The 10690-nt window shown below is 36.7% G+C and overlaps 1 pseudogene; it reads right to left on the minus strand.

Moving 5' to 3' along the window:
• Nucleotides 1–1842: 1842 nt before the first annotated feature.
• Nucleotides 1843–10333, minus strand: LOC131810484 (elongation factor 1-beta-like; annotated as a pseudogene).
• Nucleotides 10334–10690: the final 357 nt, after the last annotated feature.

Here is a 10690-nt window from a genome sequence, read left to right on the forward strand (position 1 = left end):
TTTTTTTGAAAAGAGAAATAGCTTTTGTCTTCGTTGATCTTTTCTCTTTTTGTTGTCTTTTTTTTTTTTTTTTTACTCTTTTTAAAAAGATTTTAGTTGTTTATTTTTGAGAGAAAGAGCGTGCACATGCACAAATGGGGGAGGGGGCGGAGGGAGAAGCACACTCCCAGTCCAGTAGGGTCTGGGATGCTGGGCTTGATCCCAGGATCCTGAGATCATGCCCTGAGCGGAAGGCAGATGCTTAACCGACTGAGCCACCCAGGGGGGAGCAAGATTTTACTCTTGCATCAATTCATACCCCTGCTAGTTAAAACTTTGGATCCAGATACAATTTAGGGTTAAAAATCTAACTCTTAATCTTAGATTATACAGGTAAATCATGCAGTGTAGCATTATCTTCAACATTACATTGAGACACATAAAATAGGGTTTTAGAAACTGACCCTTCTAAATCAGATTATTCTGTCCCAGTAAGTCCTTCAACAGTAGTTCTATCTTTGGTACCTTCCTCCATTTAGCCACAGGAACTGCCCCAATGTGACCTGTGACCCCGTGGATTGACCAAAAGGACTTCAGTATACTGGTCATGCTTCTTCCCCTTTTTCTTTTTTTCTTTAATTTGATTTTATTGGTATTTTATATTGTTTTCTTATTTCATTACTTTCTGCCCTTAAATTTTAATATTTTTTTTCTTGGTTCCTGTTTCTGTTTCTTATCTTTTCATTGGTCCCTGAATTGAACAACACTGATTCATGTGTATCTTTTATTTTAATCAGTGCATTTGCAGTTAAAAGTTCTCTTCTTTAACTACAGCTACACAGGTTTAATATGCAACTTTCAGTGAAAGGCCATGCTAAATATTTTGTAATTTCCATGGCTCTGCCCTTGTCCATGATGAGTTGCTTGGTAATGCAGTCTCAAGTTTCCAATATTTTTTCTTGTTTTGTTTTGTTTGGAATTAACTTTTATGGGTGCTTTCTAATTTGGATTTATTGTCATAGGAGGAAATGGTCTATAGATAAGGATTTTTTTGGTGTTGAGATTTCTTCTCTTAGTATCATATGTGGTCATTTTTCGGTAAGGGCTTCACATGTACTAGAAAAGAATACATTTTCTCAATCTGTTGGCTGAAAATTCTCTCTACATTTATTAGAAGGTAGTTGTTGATTTCATTGTTCAAACTTTTTATACTTTAATAATACTTTGTCTGCTTATATATAATTCCTATAAGAACGTGTTAAAATTTCCCATCACATTTCTATATTGGTCATTTTTTCCTTTGTAATTTTGTCTGTTTCTGCATTGTATACTTTGAGGTAATTTTGTGAGGTAAATATAAATTCATTATTGCTGTATTTCCTCAATGGATTGGATTTCTTTATGTAATATATAATATTTCTTTATGTAATACATATGTAATATTTATGTATAATATGTAATAAATTACATAATGTATTGTACCTTGAATTTTATTTTGTCCTATGTTTGTCTTGCTACAATAGTTTGGTGGTGGTGGTGGCCATGGCATATCATTCTTATGCTTTTATTTCAACATTCTTAACCAATTTTGTTTCAAGTGTGTCTCTTGTAAGTGTTTCATTGGATTTAAATGTAATTTTATAATCTATTTTAGTCAGTGGATTTTTTTTTTTTTACAGTTTTCTTAAAGGCAAAACCTAAAGCAATCTCAGCATATTAAGGGAGAGAGAGAAGAGAACCAAGGCAGGGAGAATGGAAAGCATATGTAAGGACTTCACAACAAGCCATGAGACTGTGCTAACGCTTGACAGGTGAACTTGCTTCCCCTCTTGGTGCATCACCACACGTGCTGTGTGGACATACTCATGCTTTGGCAAAGTCTGTTGAAGAGAGGACAGGAGAAGGAATTTACCTGCTGGCTTCTTCCTAACTCCTGTCTAATTAGTCAAAGTTTGCTCCGTGGGGGTTTAACTTACCTGAGCTACAGGTTGAAATAGCTAATCCGTGCACTGTGGCGTAAAATGTCGACTAAGTGGGAGAAGGCAGAGAGCATGGGCAGCGGTCTTAGCTACAGACCCACACGGAGCTGACTGTCACTCAGCAGGGGCTGGAGGAGAGCCAGAGGCTGTGTCTGCGAGGCGGATGAAGCCAAGAGAATTTGAAGGTGTGCACAAGACACATTGCCTGCAACATTCACTGTAATTACTTATATATTTGTACTTATTTTTTTTGCCACCTTATTTTGTGTCTTCTATATTCTGTTCTTGTCTTTGTTTTTCCTCATCCTTTTCCTGCCTTCTGTTGAACTGAGAAAGTTTTTACATCTTCCCCCACTCCCAGACCTTTTTTCCCCCTGCGGCAGTTCAGAAAATAGACTGTATTTTTATATTTATGGTGGTTATCCTGGAGTTTGTATGTACTTAATGACATACTTAACGACACGTTTTTCTATCAGATTTAAAAGTCATTCCATATTTCTATCCTCTCCCAAAACACGACACAGATTTCAACCCTCTTTAACTAATTGAACACCATTCCCATCTAGTTACTATTGTTTCTAAAGTTGGTTGTCCTATTAGTAACAAAATTGTGGTCTCTTTTTTAGTTAAAAATTTAGTTGACTTATTTTTTTCCTTATCTCATTAGCTCCCCCCCCCCGAACTCACTTGTCTTCTTGTTGAAGTATACCCTCCAATGGTTTAAGTCATACTTTATTTATATTTCCTTAGTTTTTACCTACTATCCTTTTCCTGTTCCAGGACCCCATATAGGACACATTCCCTTTAATCATCATGTCTCCTGAGGCTCTTCTTAGCTGATGCCTTTTCCTAGACTTTCCTTGTTTTTGATGACTTTGACAGTTTTGAGGGGGTACTAGTTAGGTATTTTGCAGAATGCCTCATTATTGGCATTTGCTTAGTGTTTTTTTTCCTCATAAGACTGAGGTCATGGGTTGATGGGAGGAAGATCACAGAGGTAAAGTGACATTTTCATTACATCACATCAAGGGTACATAACCTACTACCAACATGATTTATGATTGTTGATGTTGGCCTTGATCACCTGGCTGAGCTACTATTCGTTGGGTTTCTCCACTGTGAAAAGTATTCTTCCCCAGGTCACACCCCTTCCCTATTATATACTTTGGAAATAAGTCAGTATACACAGCCCACACCTTTGGAGTGGGGAGTCCTTCTCCCCTTCCTTGAGGGCAGAGTACCTGTACAAACTATTTGGAATTCTTCTGCGTGGGAGATTTATCTTTCCTCAATCCTTTATTAATTTTTTCAATCACTTATTTATATTGATAGAGATTCAACTGATTCCCAAGGTGACTTTGGTCCACACCTTGTCCCCTTAGGCTTTTCTGTGAGGTGATTTCATACATTTGTAATACTGTTAGTGTCTCTTGTCATAGTTTGCATTCCTTTCTGATATCCCTGACTTAATAGTTGAGTTTTTTTTTAGGGGGGGGTGTTGGGGCAGAGAGAGAGGGAGAGAGAGAATCACAAGCAAGCTCCATGTCCTAGCGCGGAGCCTGAGCCAGGGCTCAATCTTATTACCCCGAGATCATGATCTGAGCCAAAATCAAGAGTCTAATGCTTAACTGAATGAGCCAGGCAGGCATCCTTTAATAACTGAATTTTTTAAAAAAATGTTTGCATGCATTAGGTTTCATTCATCATGCTGTAAAGGTTGACAAGTGCACCATTACACTGTCACACCGGCTAGTCTCACTGCTCTGAAATACCCTCTGTGCTCCCACTGGTTCATGGCTTGCCCCTTCTCCCAAGCTCCCAAGGTTGCCCCTTCCAAGTGGCAACCACTGATCATTATATTATTTCAGTATTTTGCCTTTTCCAGATTGTCACAGAATTGAACTCATACAATGGAGTTGTTTATTATTTTTATTTTTACTTTTTATTTTTTTAAGATTTTATTTATTTATTAGTCTTTTCATAGGGTCTACTTTGAGTTGTGTGTATTTGAGTTTCCATGCAATCTTTTTGTGGCTTGATAGCCCATTTCTTTTTTATTCTAAATTCTATTCTATTGTATGGATGTGCCACAGTTTGCTTACCCATTCACCTATTGAAGGACATCTTGGTTGCTTCCAGTGTTTGAAGGTTTTGAAGAAAACTGCTGTAAACTTCCATGTACAAGTCTTTGTATAAATATACATTTTCAAATCAATTGGGTTAATCCCTTAGGAGTGTGCTTGTTGGTGTGCTTGTTGGTATAAGAAGGCGATGCTTAAGTTTGTAAGAGACTGCCAAACTGTCTTCCAAAGTGTACCATTTGACATTTCTACCATCAAAGGATGAGAGTTTGTTATTCCACATCCTCTTCAGCATTTGATGTTTTAGGTATGACTTTTTTTTTCTAAAAAATGTATAGTGGTATCTCATTGTTTTAATTTGCAATTCTCTGATGATAAATGATGCGAAACATATTTTTGTATGCTCATTTGCCATTTGTATTTCATCTTTGGTATGGTGTCTGTTCAGATCGGTTTCCCATTTTTATTTATTTATTTATTATTTTTATTTTTACTTTTTATTTTTTTTAAGATTTTATTTATTTATTTGACAGGCAGAGATCACAAGTAGGCAGAGAGGCGGCAAATAGAGAGAGAGGAGGAAGCAGGCTTCCTGCTGAGCAGAGAGCCCAATTCAGGGCTTGATCCCAGGATCCTGGGATCATGACCCAAGCCAAAGGCAGAGGCTTTAACCCACTGAGCCACCCAGGCGCCCCAGGTTTCCCATTTTTAAATGAGGTTGTTTGTTTTCTTATTGTTAAGTTTTAAGTGATCTTTGTATATTTTGGATCTATAGATACATGTGTTACAAATATTTTCTCTCAGTCTGTGGCTTGTCTTTTGATTGTCTTTAGAGTGTCTTTCACAGAGCAGAACACTTTAATTTTAGTAAAATTTAAGATTAATTTTGTCATTTGTTGGTCACCTTTTTGGTGTGGTATCTAAAATCCCATTGTCAAATCCAGTGTCACATAGATGTGGTTTGTCACGTAGATCTACGTTTTCCTCTAGAAATCTTATAGAATTACATTTTATATTTAGGTCTATGATTCATTTTGAGTTAATTTTTCTGAAAAATGTGAGATCTGAATCAAGATCTTTTTTTAAATTTGGAAATCCATTTGTTCTAGCACCGTTTATTGAAAAGGCAATCCTTTCTCCATTAAAATGCCTTTGTTCACTTTATCAAAGATTAGTTGGCTATAATTGTGTGGATTTATTTTTGGGCTCTCTATTCCTTTGATCTCTGTGTCTATTCTTTTTTTTTTTTTCCCCCATCTCTGGGTCTATTCTTTTCTTTTTTTTAAACACTATCCTGTCTTGATTAGTGTAGATTTATAGTAAGTTGTGAAATCAGGTAATTGTCAGTCCTACAGTTTTGTTCTTTATGTGTTGACCGTTCTTGGTCTTTTGCCTTTCCATAGACTTTCCAGCTCCACATTCTGATCTTGGCTTTGTCAATATCCATAAACTAGCTTTTTGGATATTGACTGGGACTGTGTTGCCTCCATACATGGAGTTGGGGAGAACTGACATCTTAATGATTTGGAGTCTTGCTATCCATAAATATGGAATATCTCTCCATTTGTTTAGATCTTGTTTGATTTCGTTCATCAGGATTTTATAGTTCTTCCTTATATAGATCCTATACATATTTTCTTAAGTTTATATCTAAATATTTAATTTTTTCATACTCATCAATGATACTGTGTTTTAAGTTTCAAATTCCAATTATTAATTGTTAGTATATAAAGAAGCCATTGACTTTTGTATATTAGCCTGTATCCAGCAAATTGTCATAATTACTTATTAGTTCCAGGTGTTTTTTGTTTGGTTCTTTGGAATTTTCCACCTAGGCAATCACGTCACCTACAAAAACAGGTAGTTTTCTTTCTTCTTTGCAAATCTGTACACCTTTCATTTCCTTCTTTGTCTTATTGTATGCATGAAGACTTCCAGTACAAATGGTAAGAGGGAACATATTCACCTTTTTCCCAATGTTAGGGAAAAATATTCAATTTTTTTTTGCCTTTAAGTTAATTTGGTTTGTATTTCTTAATCATATGTGAGCATACATTAATATATTTATAAGCCATTCATATTTCAATTTTTCTGAAAACACTAAGCTTTTAAGTTAAAAAATATTTCCATCTTCATTGAGATGTATGTATGTACATGATGTATGTATGGTTGACAAGTGAAAAATTGCATATATTTAAGAGGCACAACATGATGTTTTGATATATGTATATACTTATGAAATGATTAGCACAACGAAGCTGAATAATATATCCATCACTTCACATAGTCACCTTTTTTGTGTGTGTGGTGGTGTTGAGAACACTTATGATTACTCTCTTAGCAAATTTCAAGTATACAGCACATTATTATTTAACTATAGTCACCATGCTGTACATTAGGTCTCCAGCACTTATTCATCTTGTAACTGAATTTCTTTCTTTTTTTAAATAGCCATTTTTTATTATGTCTACTATTGAGATTTTGATCAGCATTGCATTGAACTTGTAGATTTATTGGGACCTTGACGATATCGTTGTATGGTACATGAGCAAGATATTGCTCTCTGTTTATTCACTTATTTATTTATGTCTTACCTTGAATAAAATTAATCTTTTTACCGTTTAACAATATCTCCCCTTTGTCCCATTCCCCTGCCTGTGGCAATCACCATTATATTCTCTGTTACTATGAGTAAAACTTTTTTTTTTAAAGATATCACATATAAGTGGGATCCTGCTTTATTTGTCTCTCTGTGTCTGGCTTATTTCACTTAGCATAATGCCCTTCAGCTTCATCCATGTTGTTGCAAATGGCAGGATTTCCTTCTTTTTAAAGGGTAAATAATATTCCATTTTACACACACACACACACACACACACGCACACATACATATGCACCACACTTTATCCATTCATCTGTTGATGAACACTTAGGTTGTTTTCATATCTTGGCTACTGTGAATAATGTAACACAGTAGTGTAGATATCCCTCTGAGATAGTGATTTTATTTCTTTTGGATTTATACCCAGAAATGGGATTGCTGGATTATATGGTAGCTCTAATTTTAATTTTTTGAGGAACTTCCATACTCTTTTCCATAATGACTGTACTAATTTACACCTCCACTAACAGTGCATGAGGGTTCCTTTTTCCCCACATCCTCACCGACACCTATTATTTTCTGATTTTTTGATAATAGACATCCTAACAGATGTATGGTGATATCTCATTGTGGTTTTGGTTTCCATTTGCCTGATGATTAGTGATGTTGAGTATCTTTTCATACATGTTTGGTCATTTGTATGTCTTCTTTGGGAAAAAAGTGTCTATTCAGGTCTTTTGTCTATGTTTTCAATTGGGTAATTTATTTATTTTTTGCTGTTGAGTTGTATATGTCTCTCATATACTTTGGATATTAATCCCTTATCAGATACATGGTCTGCAAATGTTGTCTCTAGTTCCCTAGGTTGCCTTTTCATTTTGTTAATTGTTTCTCTTGCTGTGTAGAAAATTTTCAGTTTGATGTAGTCCCACTTATTTAATTTTGTTGCATGTGCTTTGGTGTCAAATCCAAAAAAATCATTGCCAAGACTATGTGTATCTGCTTATTTTCCTTTATGTTTTCTTCTAGGAATTTTATGATTTTGGGTCTTGTGCTTAAAACTAATCTATTTCAAGTTGATTTTGTGTATGTTGTAAGATAAAGGTTCTATTACATTCTTTTTCAGTTGGCTATCCAGCTTTCCCAACAGCATATATTAATATGTGTTCAAAATGCTATAAATTTCCCTCTAAGCGCTACTTTCACTGCGTACCACAATTTTTTATAATTTATACCTTCAGTTAGCTCAAAATGTTTTAAAATTTCTCTTGAGATTTCTTTTTTTAACCCATGTGTTATGCACAAGTGTATTGTTTAATTTCCAAGTTTTTCAAGATTTTCTACCTATCTTTCTGTTACTGATTTTTTGTTTAATTCCATTGGTGTATTATTGAAAGCAGACATTGTATCACTTCTATTCTTTTTGATTTAAGTTGTGTTTTATAGCCCAGCATGTGGTTTGTCTTGGTGAATGCTCCAAATGAGCCTGAGAAGAGTGTGTGTTCTGCTGTCGTCAGATGAAGTAGTTGATAGATGTCGATTATTCCCAGTTGACTGATGCTGTTGAGTTCCACTGTGTCCTTACTGATATTCTGCCTGCTTGATCTGTCAGTTACTAAAAGAGCCTCCAACTATAATAATGGATATGTCTATTGTCCTTACAATTCTATTGGTTTTTGTCTCACATATTTTGGTTTGCTATTATTAGGTGCATACACATTAAGGACTATTAACATCCTTATTTTTTTAAGATTTAATTTATTTATTTGAAAGAGAGAGAGAGAGAGAGAGCGAGCATGAGGTGGGGGGGCAGAGGGAGAGAGAGAAGCAGACTCCCCACTGAGCAGGGAGCCCAATGTAGAGCTCAATTCCAAGACTCCAGGATCATGACCTGAGCCAAAGGCAGACACTTAACTCACTGAACCACCCAGGTGTCCCCCATCCTTCTAGTTTTAATTGAGCATTTTTATGATCCTATTTTGTCTCTTCTTTTAGCATATCAATCATATATTTTTTCTTTTTCTTTTCTTTCTTTCTTTTTCTTTTTCTTTCTTTCTTTCTTTCTTTTTTTTTTTTTTTGGTCTTTCAAACTTCTATTTAATGGCGTTGATCTACAATGGATTTTAGATCTTGTGAAAAGTACTGCACATATTCGTCAAAAGCATTTGTAAGGGCCAATTTAGCCAGAGCGATTTCATCTCGGTTAAACAGTGATTTTGTTGTTTATGCAGTAAAACTTAAACTGACCCTGACTGCACCCCCACCCCACCCCTCCCAGGGGAACTTACTTAAAAGCAAGTCCGGGAAACCAGTAAAATGTGGTCGACTGGTCCCTGATAACAGAGCCCAAATATAAGGACCGGTCAGGTCAGGTGGAGATAACAGAGTCCGAATGCAGGGATGAGTCAGGCTAGGTGGAGACATCCAATCAGTGGGGCACGAATACGGTCTCCCTAGCTACCAAGGAGTGTGGGCCCCGCCTTTTGGGCACCTTTTGAGTGCCAGTTCTGAGCAAGGTGATAGGCTAGTTCAAATAGCTACCTTGGGGTGAATTGTAATTCAGTTGGCCACCCGTGTGTGACCTAGCGTGACTGTGCAACTTTCTCTGTGTGTTGCAATCTCATTGGCCACCTGTGTGTGGCCAGGCTCAACCACATGGCCTTTTCTCCATAAAAGTTAGTCTGTGAGGCTGGGAGTCACTCGCTCTCTCAAGAGGCGGCCCCAAACACTTGGCTTGATTCTCAATGCTTGGCGCAAAATAAAGCTTTGCTTGACCTTCGCTTTGTATCAGTCCCGCTCCTTTGATCATGGACTCAACAGCAGTGATCCACTCTTCCAGCCTATCTGTTCCAGCTTTATTGCCTTCCACTATGCACTGTTTTTAAAGTTCTGTAATTCCATCCCCCACTGAAACTAGTTTAGAAGAGCCCCCGATCATGCTGTCTGCTTGAATGTTCCTGACACCCTCCTTTGGTTTGCTGTATCTGTCTCATCCTAAGGTTTCATATCCAGTAAGCTGGAATACCTGGCAACAAGTACAGGGTTTTCTTTCTTTTCTTTCTTTCTTTCTTTCTTTCTTTCTTTCTTTCTTTCTTTCTTTCTTTCTTTCTTTCCTTCCTTCCTTCCTTCCTTTTCCTTTCACTTCTTCACTTTCCCCTTCCTTCTCAGATCCAGAAAGATCAATGTCATTATTATCTTTACTATCTGTGTCTCCACTTCCTATGATGTCCTCCGCATTAGCAGGGCCATAGTTGTCCAAAGGTTTCTTCACTCCTGGAAGGCTGGCCTTTTCCTTTTTGTCAGACTTGATGTGATTCTATGAATGTATGGCAAGATACAAGTCAGTGAGTGTGGGGCTGGAGACCCCTTCAAATACTGCTGGTCTGTTTAGGACAGCACGCACCCCTTGATGTAGCTCCTGTCTGCCAGGTAGTTTTCGAACATCTGGAGGCTAGTGGGGCTTTTCCAGTCTCCAAAACCCCTGGCATCAGCTGATCTGGAACTGGGGGATAGTAAAGGAAAAGAAGAGTGCAGGTGGTCTGCTGATCGCTAAGAGGGGGAAAAAAAAAACAAACAAAAAACCCTCAATCACCTTTCTTAAAAAAAAAATTTCTTAGTGTTTTCCCCAGAGTTTGCAATAAACATTTATAACTAGCCTTCATTCACTCTCAGATAACACCATATTGCCTCATGGGTAGTAAAGTTACCTTTACAATAGAGTATTACCAGTTCCTTCCTCCTGTCTTTTGTTACACTGCTGTCATGTACTTCACTTATCCATGTACTATAATCACCTAATACATTGTTACTATTATTACTTGGAGGAAATGATAATCTATTGGCTCAGTTAACAATAAGAAAAACAAAGTACTCTATTTTACCTTCACTTATTCCTTTTTTGGTGATCTTTCATTTCCTGTATAGATCCAAATTTCTGACCTATGTCATTTTTCCTCTCACTGAAGACCTGTTGCAGAGGTGGCATATTGGTGAGGAAGTCTCTGAGGTTTTGTTTGTCTGAGAAAGTCTATTTCTTCTTCACTTTCGAA

This window comes from Mustela lutreola, chromosome 10 (assembly GCF_030435805.1).
Source record: "Mustela lutreola isolate mMusLut2 chromosome 10, mMusLut2.pri, whole genome shotgun sequence".
In the NCBI taxonomy this organism is placed as follows: domain Eukaryota; kingdom Metazoa; phylum Chordata; class Mammalia; order Carnivora; family Mustelidae; genus Mustela; species Mustela lutreola.